Source organism: Polyodon spathula, chromosome 20 (assembly GCF_017654505.1).
Source record: "Polyodon spathula isolate WHYD16114869_AA chromosome 20, ASM1765450v1, whole genome shotgun sequence".
Taxonomy (NCBI): Eukaryota; Metazoa; Chordata; class Actinopteri; order Acipenseriformes; family Polyodontidae; genus Polyodon; species Polyodon spathula.
Window position 1 is genome coordinate 16,204,775 of NC_054553.1, and position 17,138 is coordinate 16,221,912.

Below are 17,138 nucleotides of genomic sequence, written 5' to 3' on the forward strand. Positions count from 1 at the left end.
TACATATTTAAAAAAACAAACTAATATCTGAAGTAAAGGACTGTGCATTTCTTTCATCAAGAAGCAATTACTCACTACTTCAAAAAACTACTTCAATTACAGTAATGTCGCTAAGACAATGAAAGGATTCCTTCACGGGGTGAATACAAGTAACAAGCTTTTGCTACTGTAATCAAATTTTTTAAAAGTATAAAACAGCATCCGTGTGCACAGCAAGTTAACAGTACAGTAATTCATTTATTAGGTTGTGTTTGTGCCATTCAAAATAAAATGCCATGCATTAAGTGTTTAATAGTTCTGACTAGGTGCATGTCACACGTTCAAAAGGGAATAGCTGATTATTTTTTTCTAATCTGTTTTTTGTACAGTTAATATGTTCTGATTAGATGACAATAGAAAGAAAACATGCTGGTATAATCTATAAAAAACACACTCAGTGTTTATTTTTTTAATTATGATTGTGTTATTATAAATGGTTTCAGAGTTGCTACATCAGTGAATTGAAGAAAAATAAACATTCCAGTTTTTCACTCTGGAAATCTGGTAACACCAGATGTGAATATAAGTGTAAGCACTAGCTTCAGATCCAAAAGCACTACTTTTAAAAAAAGAACTGAAGGAAATCTTTGTATTTCTGAAAAGCTTTATTTTTTTAACAGCATCATCAACAGAACAGCGATGCGTTAGTATAGATTTATTGTTAGCAAAAAACTTGTTCTGGGGGGAGAACGTACACAATTTAGAAGTCTATGTGTTTCTCTTATGGGTAATACAATTAATTATTGTTTACATTTACATATTGAAAAGAGTTGTCAGACTGATGTGTAAATGTAGCCTACACAATAACATCTGTTTCTTTAAATGTCCAATAAGCACATTTTGCAATGCTTCGCTCCGCAACATTCAATCTCAATTAGCAATGAACCACCACCTTGAAATAGAAACACACAAGTGATACATATGACAGGCTTGGTGTTGATTGAAACACTTCTGCTTCTTTTTGGGGAGGGGAAATGTCTTTGCCCAAGGGGAGGTGGTTATGACGTCCTTGAGGGCCTACTTCCACATGCTGAACAAAGGCAGCTCACGTCTGTGTTCACGTGTAAACAGGTGGCTCAACTGATAGAAATCATCTAATCTGATTGACTCGGATCCAGTTCATGTCCAAGGTGTACATATACTAATAAACTTGGTAGTAATTTAGCCATCTCATTAAAACATCACAGAAACTAGAAAGGTAAATATAGCATTGCACTGTATCTCTTGTCCTTCATATCCGGTCCTGTGGTGCCTGCTGGTTTTCATTCCAACTTTCTCAATTACTCAGTCAAACCCTTATTTGAACTAATAATGTTCTTAATTAGACCTTTTAAATTGTTCTCGGCTCATAAAAAGTTGTTGATTTCAAGTTTTATAAAAGTATGTAGTAAACTGGAAAACTACAACTGTTTAACAGCTGAAAATAATTAAAAAGGTCTAATTAAGCACATTATTGGTTCAATTAAGGGTATGATTAAGTAATTGAGAACTCAGTTGGAATGAAAACCAGCAGACACAGGGGTCCCCAGGACCAGGACTGTGAAACCCTGACCTAGTGTCCTTTAAAATGACTGTTTGAACTCCAGATTCAGTTTTGTTTTTGTAGTGTTACTGTGTGTATTACTGGCCACCAGGAATGAATAAGCATTCCTGGAAATAAAATACAAAATTAAAATAAATTTAAAAACGTAGTTGTTTTTTCATTTTTATTTTGTATTTAATGGTCGCTTTTGTCAATTCCCATAAAACCATACAAGATCCTGTGCATTTTAAATGTTTGGCCGTTTTATTAATGGGGCATATACACGGCATAACACGCGGTAGTACGGTACTGCCCCATTGCAAATTCTAAAAGTGACAGCAACACATCTAGATTTCAGTAGAAGAATGAATATGAAATGGCTGAAATAAGAAGGTTGCAATGTGCGACCTCAACACTCAAATAGTGCGTGCATTATCAATACACAAATTATGTTCATATGATTATGTTGTCTGATAGACTACAGTAGCTCGAATTAGTTTATGAAAAATATACGTAATGTAACGGGACCCACAACTAACTCCTATCTCACAGTACAGATACGACTGGTATTATCCTATTCCAAGCAGTGTCAACGGCAGAGGAGACGTAAATAACAAGCACAGCGAGACACCACTGACTACATCACATAAAGACACATCTTCTTAGTCGTTACTTTAGCGCTTTGACCCAAACCACAAAAAAAACACAATAACGTAACAAGACAGCTCGCAAATCCTGCTTCCCTCGAGAAATACAATATCCTTTTAAAACGAACAACCTGTACCAATGCAGTTCTATAAAACATTCCATTTCTACACAAATCAATAATATATAAACTGTCGATTACAATATTGAGCTTCAATCAAGGAATGCCAACCCGGTATCACGTCTCTTCCTCCTACACAATTTTAACTTTAAAAAAGTTCCAACGTATCCATTCATTATTTTCTATACCGGGGTCAGATATAAACACATTGCTGTTTTGCTATCGTTATTCTTGCCGTTATTAATTTTACACATTCATGATAACAATAAAACTAATGAGATGACACACAATGACACAGGCTGTGTATACCGTGTCAATTACATCATAACTACCGCTGGACAGTTTGAAATCGACAAGTTCCCAAAACGTTACAGGCGCCAAAGTGCTCTCCCCACGAGAACTTCTCTCTTTTCCTCTCTACTATCTAAAAATATGTCTGTGGCGAGTCGGAGAACAGTAACTTACTATGATTTTCTTACCTGCTCGTCACACAGTTACTCTTCTTTTGCTCTTTAAGTCCCAAAGCTACCCCTCTCCTGAACCTCACAAGCCCTGCCCCTGCCTAGCGTCTTATTGGCTGTGGCGATTGAGATTCTCTGGCCACAGCGCTGTCCAATGGATGAATCTGTTGGCAATCAAACAGAGAGCGAGGGCACTTCCGTTCCAAAGGTCGTTGTGCGCAAGTACGTTGAGTGGTCGCAGTAAGTATTGTTGGGGAGAGTTGCAATGCAGTGTAGATTATAACTGCAGCACTGTGAAGTTAACATGGCAGTCTGTGAATGTGAAGCATAGGATTGGATAATGTATTTTATGGTACACACTACTGAGGGTCAGTGTCCAAATCAGTGCAATTGTTTCCACGATTTAACGGGACCAATAAGGTTATGAGTACAGTTCTTAGCCAGCTATTGTGTATCATTGTATGCCACTTATGTCTAGTGCGTTCTACAATGCACTCCAGTAGACCCATGTTCTGTACTAGCCCTATTATTGGGGTAGAGGTACCATATCTAATAAATATCTATATCTATATCTAGATCTAGATGTGTGTGTGTGTGTGTGTGTGTGTGTGTGTGTGTGTGTGTGTGTATATATATATATATATATGTATACATAGTGCTCTGGAAAAAATTAGGAGACCACTGCAAATTTTTCTTCAATCAGCATCTCTACATAAGAACATAAGAAAGTTTACAAACGAGAGGAGGCCTTTCGGCCCATCTTGCTCGTTTGGTTGTTAGTAGCTTATTGATCCCAGAATCTCATCAAGCAGCTTCTTGAAGGATCCCAGGGTGTCAGCTTCAACAACATTACTGGGGAGTTGGTTCCAGACCCTCACAATTCTCTGTGTAAAAAAGTGCCTCCTATTTTCTGTTCTGAATGCCCCTTTGTCTAATCTCCATTTGTGACCCCTGGTCCTTGTTTCTTTTTTCAGGCTGAAAAAGTCCCTTGGGTCGACACTGTCAGTACCTTTTAGAATTTTGAATGCTTGAATTAGGTCGCCACGTAGTCTTCTTTGTTCAAGACTGAACAGATTCAATTCTTTTAGCCTGTCTTTATATGACATGCCTTTTATGCCCGGAATAATTCTGGTCGCTCTTCTTTGCACTCTTTCTAGAGCAGCAATATCTTTTTTATAGTGAGGTGACCAGAACTGCACACAATATTCAAGATGAGGTCTTACTAGTGCATTGTACAGTTTTAACATTACTTCCCTTGATTTAAATTCAACACTTTTCACAATGTATCCGAGCATCTTGTTAGCCTTTTTTATAGCTTCCCCACATTGTTTAGATGAAGACATTTCTGAGTCAACAAAAACTCCTAGGTCTTTTTCACAGATTCCTTCTCCAATTTCAGTATCTCCCATATGATATTTATAATGTACATTTTTATTTCCTGCGTGCAGTACCTTACACTTTTCTCTATTAAATGTCATTTGCCATGTGTCTGCCCAGTCTTGAATCTTGTCTAGATCATTTTGAATGACCTTTGCTGCTACAACAGTGTTTGCCACGCCTCCTACTTTTGTGTCGTCTGCAAATTTAACAAGTTTGCTTACTATACCAGAATCTAAATCATTAATGTAGATTAGGAATAGCAGAGGACCTAATACTGATCCCTGTGGTACACCACTGGTTACCACACTCCATTCTGAGGTTTTTCCTCTAATCAGTACTTTCTGTTTTCTAATGTTAACCACTCCATAATCCATGTACATGTGTTTCCTTGAATTCCAACTGCGTTCAGTTTGAGAATTAATCTTTTGTGCGGGACTTTGTCAAAAGCTTTCTGGAAATCTAAATAAACCATGTCATATGCTTTGCAATTATCCATTATCGATGTTGCATCCTCAAAAAAATCAAGCAAGTTAGTTAGGCACGATCTCCCTTTCCTAAAACCATGTTGACTGTCTCCCAGGACCCTGTTACCATATAGGTAATTTTCCATTTTGGATCTTATTATAGTTTCCATAAGTTTGCATATAATAGAAGTCAGGCTTACTGACAAGTTACCTGGTTCAGTTTTGTTTCCCTTTTTGTGGATCGGTATTACGTTTGCAATTTTCCAGTCTGTCGGTACCACTCCTGTGTCAAGAGATTGCTGGATAGGAACAGGTTGACACGTGGGGCATGTTGTCCGTATCCTCCTTTGTAAAAACTTGTGAAAAGTAATCATTTAATATATTTGCTATTTTTTTTTCTTCATCTACGATTTTGCCATTTGTATCTCTTAAACATTTAATCTCCTCTTTGAATGTTCTCTTGCTGTTGTAATATTGGAAAAACATTTTGGAATTGGTTTTAGCTCCCTTAGCAATATTCATTTCTATTTCTCTCTTGGCCTTTCTAACTTCCTTTTTGACTTGCGTTTGCAGTTCCATGTACTCTTTCTGCATACTTTCTTTTCGGTCCTTTTTTAACGCTGTATAAAGTGCCTTTTTTCCGCTGAGTATTTTTTTAATTGATCTATTAAACCATTTTGGCAATTTAGTTTTACATTTAGATTTGTCTACTTTAGGGATGTAATTGTTTTGTGCCTCTAGTACTACATCTTTGAAGAAAAACCGTCCTCCTTCTGTGGGTGTTTTCTCTATTTTACTCCAATCTACTTCTGTTAGTCTCTGTTTCATACCTTCATAGTTTGCTTTTCTAAAATTGTAAACCTGAGCTTTAGTCATTACTTTTGGGGTTTTAAAAAACACTTCAAATGAGACCATGTTGTGGTCTGAGTTTGCCAGTGGTTCTCTGACCTCTATTTTAGTTATTCTATCTTCGTTATTTGAAAAGACTAAATCAAGGCATGCCTCCCCTCTAGTCGGTGCCTTGACAAATTGTGTTAGGAAGCAGTCATTTATCATTTCCACCATTTCAATTTCATCCTTCGTGCTACCCACCGGGTTTTCCCGTTTTATATGGGGGAAGTTGAAATCACCCATTAGTATGGCTTCTCCTTTGCTACATGCATTTCTAATGTCATTGTATAACAGATTATTTTGCTCACCGTCTGAATCTGGTGGTCTATAGCATGCTCCTATTATTATGCCCTTTGAATTTTTGTCCGTTATTCTGACCCATATTGATTCGGTTTTATTTTCTTTGTCCAGGTTTAACACCTGGGCTTCAAGACTGTTTCTTATGTATAGCACTATCCTCTTTTGTCCTGCCTGTCTTTCCTATACAGTGTATACCCACAAATATTATATTTGTCCCCATCACTCTCAGACAACCAAGTTTCTGTAACACCTATGACATCATAGTTACCTGTTAGTGCAGTAGCTTCAAGTTCTATAATTTTGTTTCTGATACTTCTAGCATTTAGATAAATACATTTAATGGTTGTCTTACAATAGGGTCTGGATGTTGTTCCTTTCGTTCTCTTGTTGTTGGTTCTGCTCGTCAAAATTCTGAAGTGACTCAAATTTGTTGGTTGTTTTGATTTCTGGTGGTTGTGTTTGACGAAGTTTCTTTTTTTCCCTGCTTCTGCCTACCTGAACCCAGCTGTTCTGACCTTCTATCTCCCTGGTGGCTTTCGTCTGTTAGGGGTGATGCAGACTTCCATGAATTGTGGGTGTGCCAGTTCCTCAAGATCCTGTTGCTGTCTCACTTCTTCCAGCTCCATTTCTAGCATACTTACTAGTTTATGCAAATCCTGGATCGCGCGGCACTTTATGCACACTTGGTTTAGCTCCACTGGGTTTTCTCGGATTTCCCACATCAAGCAGGTGTCACAGATTACTGGCTTGAAGACCATGTTGAGGGTTTTTTTTTTTTTTTTTTGAAGTTTAGTTTCTTCTGCAGCTGTCAACCTGCTTTCAAACTGCTTCTAAACTGCTCTGTACTTTTCCACGCCTGTACTTCTCCCACTCGCTGTCGCTTCCACTCGCTGTCGCTGGGAGCCATTCCATTCCAGTGTCTGTTGAATTCCAACACAGGCACACCTCATTCTACTGAATGAGGTACTGATTAGGGGATCACCTGAACCAAATCTTATTTAACGAGGAAAAGTATAAAAACCACTCCTGTGGTCATTACTATCCTCTTGCAATAGGACCAGCTGGATGGCAAAACAGTGCTAGTAGTACCTCAAAAGTAATTGGAATAAAAAATAATTACTGACCATGCCCAAAGAGTTGAAAAGGAAAGTTTTGAGTGAGGAAAAGAAGGGTTCAATTCTGGCTTTACTGGCAGAGGGATACAGTGAGCGTCGGGTTGCTTCCATCCTTAAAATTTCAAAGACGGCGGTTCATAAGAACAAGGTCAAGCAGCACACATTGGGGACAACAAAGCTACAGACCGGCAGAGGGCGAAAACGACTCTCCACTGACCAGGATGACCACCAACTCATTCGAATGTCACTCAGCAACCGTAGAATGACATCAAGTGACCTACAAAAAGAATGGCAAACGGCAGCTGGGGTGAAGTGCACGGCGAGGACGGTTCGAAACAGGCTCCTAGGGGCAGGGCTGAAGTCGTGCAAAGCAGAGAAAAGCCATTCATCAATGAGAAGCAAAGAAGGAGAATTTTGCAACATGTGAAAGTCTACACCTCTTTTCAAAATGTTCACCTTTTGTTGCCTTATAGCCTGGAATTAAAATGCATAAATAGTGTTTTTTTTTCATTTATTTCATTTATTTCATTTCTATTTCACATATCCAACCAAGCTATTTCAGTTTTTATTTTTAATTATAGCTTGGTTGGATATGTGTCCACCCCCCTTGTAGTAGCAATCCTAAATTAGCTCAAGTGTATCCAATCGCCTTCAAAATCTCACACCAAGTTACGTGGCCTCCACCTGTGTTAAATTGTAGTGATTCACAAGATTTCAGGATAAATTCAGCAGTTCCTGTAGGTTCCCTCTGTTAGGTAGTGCATTTCAAAGCAAAGAGGCGCTTTCAAAAGAACTCCGAGACAAAGTTGTTGAAAGGCACACATCAGGGGATGGGTATAAAAAAATATCAAAGGCCTTGAATCTCCCTTGGAGCAAGAAGAAGTGGAAGGTTTATGGCACCACCAACACCCTGCCTAGATCAGGCCGTCCCTCCAAACTGGATGACCGAGCAAAAATGAGACTTATCAGAGAGACTACCAAGAGGCCAATGGCAACTTTACACGCTTTAAGAGCTACCGGCTTTAATGGCCAAGACTGGTGCATGCGACAACAGTGTCTCAAGCACTCCCCAAAACTGGCCTGTATGGTAGGGTGGCAAGAAAGCCCACCTTGAGTCCCGGTTGAAGTATGCAAAAAAATACTCAGGAGATTCTGTAACCATGTGGAAAAAAGTTTTGTGGTCTGACGAACTAAAATGGAACTTTTTGGCCTAAATGCAAAGCGTTATGTTTGGCGCAAACCCAACACAGCACGTCACCCAAAGAACACCATCCCTACTGTGAAGCGTGGTGGAGGCAGCATCATGTTATGGGGATGTTTCTCATTGGCAGGGACTGGGGAACTTGTCATTATAGAAGTAAAAACTAATGGAGCAAAGTAAGTACAGAGAAGTCCTTGAGGAAAACATGCTGCCCTCGGCAAAAAGCTGAAACTGGGACGAAAGTTCACCTTTCAGCATGAAAACAACCCAAAGCACACAACCAAAGCTACACTGGAGTGATTAAGGAACAAAAAGGTAAATGTCTTTAAGTGGCCCGGTCAGAGCCCCGACCAAAATCCATTCGAACATTTGTAGCATGACTTGTTGCTGTCCATCAATGCTCCCCAAGCAACTTGACAGAGCTTGAACAGTTTTGTAAAGAAGAATGGTAAAATATTGCCAAATCTAGGTGTGCAAAGTTAGTAGAGACCTATACCAACAGACTCACAGCTGTAATTGCTGCCAAAGGTGCTTCCACCAAATATTAACTCAGGGGGGTGGAGACTTATCCAATTATGATCTTTCAGTTTTGTATTTTTAATGTATAACTTTTTTTCCCAATAAAAACCTTTTTCCCCTTAACAGTGTGGAGTATGGTGTGTAGATATGTGAAAAAAAATCCTGACTTAAATGAATGAAAAGCTTAGGCACTGTCACAACAAAATGTGAAAAATGTTCAAGGGGGTGTAGACTTTCTATAGGCACTGTGTGTGTATATACAGTGACTCTCAAAAGTATTCACCCCCCTTGGACTTTTCTACATTTTATTGTGTTACAACATGGAATCAAAATGGATTTAATTAAGAGTTTTGCCACTGATCAACACCAAAAAAATCCATAATGTCAAAGTGAAAGATAAAATCTACAAATTGTTCTAAATTAATTACAAATTATATATATATATATATATATATATATATATATATATATATATATATATATATATATATATATATGAGAGAGAGAGAGAGACACACACACACAAACTAGTTTATGTGTCAGAGAGCTGGCTGCTGCTGCCAGAGGCAGATTATCACTGGCTCGATTTCAGTATTTCTTTTAATTAAATTTTTTTGTTTTTTTGTTTTTTAAGTAGTCGCCAATTCGTTTTTGTTATTTTCTCCCCAGTTTAGTAGTGACCAATTATTTTGTTTGCCGTCAGCGGCCTGCTTTTTTTACACAATGCAGACTCACCGTGCACCCACCCAGAGCTAGGGTGTCCATTTACCCCTCGTCGAGTCATTTGTCACCCCTCCTTGAGTAAATCCAGACCCCTCCTCGACTGAATCATCAGACATCAGACCTCACCCCTCCTCAACTCATCAGACCACTTAAAGCCATATTATCCTCTCCCTTTTTTTACATTAATACTGGAATAGCTGGACAGAAATTTAACAGTACTGTTTTACTTGCTAGAGAGACTACACAAATTATATAGGCCTATATTAATATAGGTACACAAAAGTACGTTAATAGGACACTGTGAGTTTTTCACATTTTTTAATGTGAATTAATCTAAATGCATGGCTGAAGGCGTGATGCACACGAGAAGGCTTTAACTATCTTGGACCACATTCTACAACAAGGACTATCTGTATAGACGGGACGGACTGCACTTAAATGCACTGAACCAATCTACTTGGAGAAAAGATCCTCGAGCAGGTTCAGAAGCATTTAAACTAGAAAGGAAGGGGGGAGAAATCAACAAAAAAACAGAAGGAAGACCACATCAAAACAAGGACAACAACTCAGGTAAGACAACTATCAAATGTATTTATCTAAATGCTAGAAGTATCAGAAACAAAATTCTAGAACTTGAAGCTACTGCACTAACAAGTAACTATGATGTGATAGGTGTTACAGAAACTTGGTTGTCTGTGATGGGGACGAATATAATATTTGTGGGTATACACTGTATAGGAAAGACAGGCAGGACAGAAGAGGTGGAGAGGTAGCGCTATACATAAGAAACAGTCCTGAAGCCCAGATGTTAAACCTGGACAAAGAAAATAAAGCCGAATCAATATAGGTCAGAAAAACAGACAAAAATTCAAAGGGCATAATAATAGGAGTATGCTATAACCGGCCAGATTCAGACGATGAGCAAAATAATCTGTTATACAATGACATTAGAAATGCATGTAGCAAAGGAGAAGCCATACAAATGGGGGATTTCAACTTCCCCCATATAAAACGGGAAAACCCGGTGGGTAGCACGAAGGATGAAATTGAAATGGTGGGAATGACAAATGACTGCTTCCTAACACAATTTGTCAAGGCACCAACTGGAGGAGAGACATGCCTTGATTTAGTCTTTTCAAATAAGGAAGACACAATAACTAAAACAGAGGTCAGAGAACCACTAACAAACTCAGACCACAACCAAAAGTAATGACTAAAGATAAGGTTTACAATTTTAGAAAAGCAAACCATGAAGGTATGAAACAGAGACTAACAGAAGTAGATTGGAGTAAAATAGAGAAAATATCCACAGAAAAAGGATGGCTGTTCTTCAAAAATGTAGTACTAGAGGCACAAAACAATTACATCCCTAATATAGACAAATCTAAATGTAAAACTAAATTGGTTTAATAGATCAATCAAAAAAATAATATTCATTGAAAAAAGGCACTTACAGAGCGTTAAAAAGGGACCAAAAAAGTACACAGAAAGAGTACATGGAACTGCAAACGCAAGTCAAAAAGGAAGTTAGAAAGGCCAAGAGAGAAATAGAAATGAACATTGCTAAGGGGGCTGTGACAGGATAGCCGGGAGGACAGAGACTCGGAGACAATAAAACTGTAGTGAAAGCACTGCTAAATCAACAAAAAAGTAAATCAAAAAGTCAAACAAAACACGGCTCACAGATCCAAAAATAAAAGGTCAAACGAAAAACTGTTCAGGCTGGGCAGAGCCTTCACTGAACTTTGTAACACACAACACAAAAACATTCACCCCGAAACATCCACCAAACAAAGTAATTTCCTCCTTTTTATAGCATGTGGCTAGAGCCTAATTATCAATTATTCAATTAGCTCCAGCCACATTCTCACATGTATTTTGGCAGGGATAGGAAATTAACCCAATCCCTGCCAACCATCACCAAATCACCACAAACTGCCACATTTACCCCCCCCCCCACCCTTGTGGGTACACACGCATCGTGTGCCCCCATGGCCATGGCCACCTCCCCCCCCCCCCCCCCCCCCCCCCCTTTGAAAGCCAACCACCCTCCCTCAAGTCCACAAGAGAACATTCAAAAGGAGATTAAATGTTTAAAGATACAAATGGCAAAATCGTAGATGAAGAAAAAAATAGCAAATATATTAAATGATTACTTTTCACAAGTTTTTACAAAGGAAGATACTGACAACATGCCCCACATGTCATCCAGTTCCTATCCAGTTTTAAATAACTTTACCATAACTGAGGCAGAAGTGTTAAAGGGACTAGGAGCTCTTAAAATAAACAAATCCCCTGGGCCGGATGAGATCCTCCCAGTAGTACTCAAAGAAATGAAAGAAGTAATTTACAAACCGCTAACCAAGATCATGCAGCAGTCTCTTGACACAGGGGTGGTACCGACAGACTGGAAAATTGCAAACGTAATACCGATCCACAAAAAGGGAAACAAAACTGAACCAGGTAACTTGTCAGTAAGCCTGACTTCTATTATATGCAGACTTATGGAAACTATAATAAGATCCAAAATGGAAAATTACCTATATGGTAACAGGGTCCTGGGAGACAGTCAACATGGTTTTAGGAAAGGGAGATCGTGTCTAACTAACTTGCTTGATTTTTTTGAGGATGCAACATCGATAATGGATAATTGCAAAGCATATGACATGGTTTATTTAGATTTCCAGAAAGCTTTTGACAAAGTCCCGCACAAAAGATTAATTCTCAAACTGAACGCAGTTGGGATTCAAGGAAACACATGTACATGGATTAGGGAGTGGTTAACAGAAAGTACTGATTAGAGGAAAAACCTCAGAATGGAGTGTGGTAACCAGTGGTGTACCACAGGGATCAGTATTAGGTCCTCTGCTATTCCTAATCTACATCAATGATTTAGATTCTGGTATAGTAAGCAAACTTGTTAAATTTGCAGACGACACAAAAGTAGGAGGAGTGGCAAACATTGTTGTAGCAGCAAAGGTCATTCAAAATGATCTAGACAAGATTCAGAACTGGGCAGACACATGGCAAATGACATTTAATAGAGAAAAGTGTAAGGTACTGCACGCAGGAAATAAAAATGTACATTATAAATATCATATGGGAGATACTGAAATTGGAGAAGGAATCTATGAAAAAGACCTAGGAGTTTTTGTTGACTCAGAAATGTCTTCATCTAAACAACGTGGGGAAGCTATAAAAAAGGCTAACAAGATGCTCGGATCTTGTGAGAGGACTACGTGAGAGGACTATGTAGCAACCTAATTCAAGCATTCAAAATTCTAAAAGGTATTGACAGTGTCAACCCAAGGGACTTTTTCAGCCTGAAAAAAGAAACAAGGACCAGGGGTCACAAATGGAGATTAGACAAAGGGGCATTCAGAACAGAAAATAGGAGGCACTTTTTTACACAGAGAATTGTGAGGGTCTGGAACCAACTCCCCAGTAATGTTGTTGAAGCTGATACCCTGGAATCCTTCAAGAAGCTGCTTGATGAGATTCTGGGATCAATAAGCTACTAACAACCAAACGAGCAAGATGGGCCGAATGGCCTCCTCTCGTTTGTAAACTTTCTTATGTTCTTATGTTCTAAACTTTAATCTTTGCCCCTTCCTGCGGGCGGGCTTGGGGATGGGTCAGTCCCTCTGGCATCCTCTGGAAGGGACTGTGATGAGTCAAAGGGATTTCGGTCTGTGATTCAGCCTCCCGACAGTAGATGGCATCAAACCAACTCGGGACTTCCCTTACCAAGATCTCGTGACCATGGCAAAAGTCATCTTTTTGAGGGGCAGCACCTTGGTGAGGGGCGGAAGTACGAGTATGTAAATTCCAGCCACTGGAGTCAAGTGAAGGATAAGGACACTTGTCAGTTGGGGATTGGTGTTCCACTGACTACAGAGGCGGGACATTACATACTAAAGGGAACGTACTACTGTGTTCGGGGTTGGTCCGAAAGTAAAATAGGAGGAGTAACGGGTGGAGGGAGAGACTAGTTTGGTGCAGCGGGATTTTTTAAAAACACTAACATTTCTTTTGTCTTTTTTTGTTTATGTATGGTTCGCCACGGAGACGATTAAAGACGAGTTCTCACGGTCTGTTTTGGATTTCACCCCTGCACTCCTTCCCTCACACCATTTTTGTTTTCTTTTGTTCTTTAATTATTTTGTTGTGTATAGATAACAAAAATAAATTATTTTATTTCTATACACATAAATTACTGTCTGGACATTCCATTTAATACACTCTCGCCTCACAGGGACTGCGAACCAACAAGGGGGGACCCAGACAGCTAAAACCTAGTTTCCAGCAAGCGTACTCAAATTTTTGACTGGTATTGTGTGTGTGTGTGTGTGTGTGTGTGTGTGTGTGTGTGTGTGTATATGTGTATATATATATATATATATATATATATATATATATATATATATATTATATAATTCTCGGATTGGCAGGCTATGAACAGAGCTAAAATAGTTGTCAAAATGTTTAGTACAGTACATTTTTAGTAAATACTGGTAGTAAATGAACAGGAATACCCTACTTGCCTACTTATTCTTAAATTATAATGTTAAAATAATAATAATAATAATAATAATAATAATAATAGTTGTTAGCAACTAATAAAGGTTTACAAAGAAAACATGGTTCAATCATCACAAATAACCACATGGGTAATGACATTTTTTTTTGTAGAGCACATATGACTTGCTATATGTGTTCCATATGAACCCTGACTGTATCTGTGATTCTTGAGGCGCAAGGAGCCAGTTTTTAGTTTGACCTTTTGGAGAGGTCAAAGGTCACGGGTGATGACATTTTTTCATGAGTGTCCTTGCCCCTTATGTTTATAAGTGTTTTTGTTGTATGTAATATGTTTAATGTTGGTGTTTATGTATAAAATACACAGGATGTAAATATGGGTTGCGAGCACAAGTGTTTAAAATGTATAGTTTGTATTTAGGCATGAGGATTGCACAGCACTTCACGTGCAAGTAACATAATATGTGAGCACGGGGAATTGCACTTTTATTAATTCACTTACAATTGTACTGAGACTCCAATTGAATGATTGATTAGCAATCGAGTCGCGATACAGCTGCATAAAAGCTGCATGTCTTCACTTACTCTGGGTTGTTTGTCAAACAGACACCATGTTTGTATGTTAGTCCACCGTTTAAGTGTTAGTCCGTTTTGTTTGTAAGTTTATTTTGTCCTCACGTGCCGTGTGCTGTTTTTGTTACAACCTTTTTATTTACTGTCTGTTCATTTATTAAATGCTATAAACAGAACAGCAGCATAGGTAGCAGGGTCTCCAGTGCCCAGATGGGGGGACCGCGGGAGTCCAGTGCCCAGACGGGGGGACCGCGGGGATCCAAAGCCCGAGAGGGAGCTGTTCCCACTTCCACCAGCAGAGGAAGAATGCCTGCTGATCCCATTCCACCAGCAGAGGAAGAATGCCTGCTGACCCCATCTCCACCAGCAGAGGAAGAATGCCTGCTGACCCCATCTCCACCAGCAGAAGAAGAATGCCTGCTGTCCCCATCTCCAGAGGGTGAGTGCCTCCTGGTATCACTTCCCCTACCTTCACCACCTGGAGGAGAGGAGCAGGTTCTTCCTCTGCCTCCATCATCTTCCTCTGCAAGTGAGGGAGAGCCGCACCAGTCCCCTGCAAGTGAGGGAGAGCTGCACCAGTCCCCTGTAATAAGGGTAGACTACACGTCGCTCCCACCTCCGCCACCAGGAGACTACACGCCACGCCCACCTCCGTCGCCAGGAAACTACACATCTCCGCCACCTCCATCGGCAGGAGCAGAGCAGCAGAAAGGTTTTAAGAGCAGGAATGTTTCAAAGTTTTGCAAGTCCAGTTGTAAAAAGAGTCCATTAATGTGCAAAATTTGATTTAAGAGTCCTGGAGTTTCGTTGCAAATTGTTAGATTTCCAAGAATAATGTGTGAAGTTTTTCTTCTAAAATCCCACATAGAAAGTCAATTGCAGTTAATCATCTTCAAAGATACTGTTTTTGGTTGCAGTTCAATTCAAAGTTTATTTCCAAGGCAGATCGAAGTTCTATTGCTTCATGCTGTTTCAGGTATTCTTGTATGGCTGGACTAAATGTCTGTCCATGTGTGCCCTCATCTGAACCTGCTCAAGAATCTATATAGTAACCGAGCTGCAACTCATTACAGTTCGTTGCCCCTTTAAAAGCAGGATCCAGGACACAGAAATTGAAGTTTTTTTGTTTAATAAACAAAACAAACAAACATGAAGAAAACAAAAACAAACACCTAGCTCCAATTCAGAGCACTAACTAAACACAATACTGGCCCTACCTAACATGGGACTGCTAAACTGTTTTCCCGTCCTAACAACACACAGTTTAACACAAAGGTTTCACATTACCTTTTTTTTTTTTCCACGACTGTACACGCTGACTGTTCTCCTTAAATACCTTGCACCTGGCTCTAATTTAAAATGCTAGCCAGGTGCAGGTGATAATTAACAATTATACAATCAACAAATGTGCATTTGCACATGTTTTTCTTTAGCAGGGAAGAATTAACCCTCTCCCTGCTCACAATATATATATATATATATAGATACACACACACACACTTTACTGTAACACACTAACCACCTTTCTGTCAGGTTTTCTGTCCGAGGAACTTAAATTTTAATTTTCTTTCTTAAGAAAAAATAAAACAAAACAAAGGAAAAACACAGGAGACCTTGTGTAATATTCTGCTAACACAGTCCTGAGCACATTCCAGGTTCAAGTCCCTTCTCCCAGAGATCCTTAGCAGTATAGTCCACAGTTATTCCAGTGGGTGTGGTTCCCACTGTGAACATGTGAGGGCTGGCCCCTCGGCTTTCTTCCTGATTCAGTTCCAAAATGAATCCCTGATCATCCAACAGATGCCGCTATACTGCAGCTCCTATGGTATACTTGGTTGCCACCTGTTGTCTGTTTATTTTTCTGCACTGGTAGCAGTCTCAGAGGGACTCTGAAATAGAACAACCACACACTGCTGCACAGGTAAGTACTTTTGTATATAAAAGTTTTGTATCCTTCTTATTGCTTTTATAATCCCCCACTTGTTTCTTTTAATGGGTCTCCTTTCCGTCAGGGAGTGGTTGAAGCTCTACCCTGATTGTCACTCCTGCTCTGCACCTCTCCCTTTTAAAGTGTGAATAAAGCAGTTTGTGTTACTGTCACAAAGACGGCCAAGTGGGCGGCGTCAGAACCAGGAAGGAATGAAATATACAAAGACGATTATGTGAAATGAAACGAAGACGCCTGTTGGCGCCGGTTTATTACAAAATAAATGGTTTAAACAAACACGAAAACACAGGACACGGCACTCTACGCCAAAATAAATAGACAAACAAAAACAGACTAAACTTAACAAAACGGTGCACGGACAGACACTGACAAACACGGTGAGCAGATACTTTCTGTTATTATTATTATTATTATTATTATTATTATTATTATTACTACTACTACTACTACTACTACTACTATACTTATTTCCTCCGTTTCCAATCCCGTTTTCCGCTCACCGAACACCCAACCCCCAGTATGTGACAACGTGCATCTATATATACTGTTGTGCTGGGATTCAATTACCAATTAATTATTCACTTGAATCCCAGCACGTGAATTAATAAAGTGCAATTCCCCGTGCTCACATATTACTACATTTTACTTGCACGTGAAGTGCTGTGCAATCCTCGTGCCTAAATACACATATACATTT

General features: G+C 39.3%; 2 protein-coding genes across 10 annotated transcripts in view; one reads left to right on the forward strand and one right to left on the reverse strand.

Annotated features, from left to right (window-relative positions):
- The window catches only part of klhl13 (kelch-like family member 13), a 172,726-nt gene extending 169,846 nt beyond the window's left edge, over positions 1-2,880 (reverse strand). For 8 of the 9 annotated variants that reach the window (XM_041220160.1, XM_041220159.1, XM_041220166.1 and 5 more), the window contains exon 1: positions 2,807-2,880. The gene's annotated coding sequence lies outside the window, so the exon portion shown is untranslated. The remainder of the gene's footprint in view (positions 1-2,806) is intronic. The other variant, XM_041220167.1, reaches the window with a different exon arrangement.
- The window catches only part of LOC121295490 (plastin-3), a 513,951-nt gene that overhangs the window by 347,715 nt on the left and 149,098 nt on the right, over positions 1-17,138 (forward strand). The window lies entirely within an intron of this gene.